We start from the raw sequence: 451 nt of genomic DNA, 5'->3' as shown, positions 1-451 counted from the left end.
AAAAATATGGAACCTTTCACGAATTTGCATGTCCTTCTTGCTCAGGGGCCATGCTAATCTTCTGTCATTCCAAGTCTAGTATGTGTGCTGTCGAAGCGAGCATAAGGGGAAAATGTAAGGGCTTTTTCATCAAAATATTCAGAAGGCCTCAAAGGAGAACACCGTGTTGATGTTAGGCGCTGTCTGGTCGGTTCCAATTCAAAGCGATCCTATGTACAACAGGCACACACACACACACACACACACACCCATATAAACACTATGTACAAGGATACAATATAAACTTACGGATTTTGAATATGAGCTAAAAAATACTCAACTGACCCCAAAGAAATGTGTGTGTGTTCACATAAGTAAAAGTTATTTATGTGGGGGCTTCAAAATATATGTGGAGAGAAATGGAATGAAAAGATATGGACCTTTCCCATGACCTCTTTGGAGCCCTCTTGTA

At 40.4% G+C, this 451-nt stretch overlaps 1 non-coding gene across 1 annotated transcript; it reads right to left on the bottom strand.

The window, feature by feature from the left end:
• LOC115868642 lies at window positions 1–103 on the bottom strand. The gene has a single exon (XR_004045718.1). It is a non-coding gene; the product is annotated as a U6 spliceosomal RNA (small nuclear RNA).
• Between the last annotated feature and the right edge of the window lie 348 nt (window positions 104–451).

This window comes from Echinops telfairi, unplaced genomic scaffold (genome assembly GCF_000313985.2).
Source record: "Echinops telfairi isolate 266 unplaced genomic scaffold, ASM31398v2 ScPeMD7_16;HRSCAF=60, whole genome shotgun sequence".
NCBI lineage: Eukaryota > Metazoa > Chordata > Mammalia > Afrosoricida > Tenrecidae > Echinops > Echinops telfairi.
Note: the sequence above shows the minus strand (reverse complement) of the source record. Positions and strands in the feature narration are given on the sequence as shown.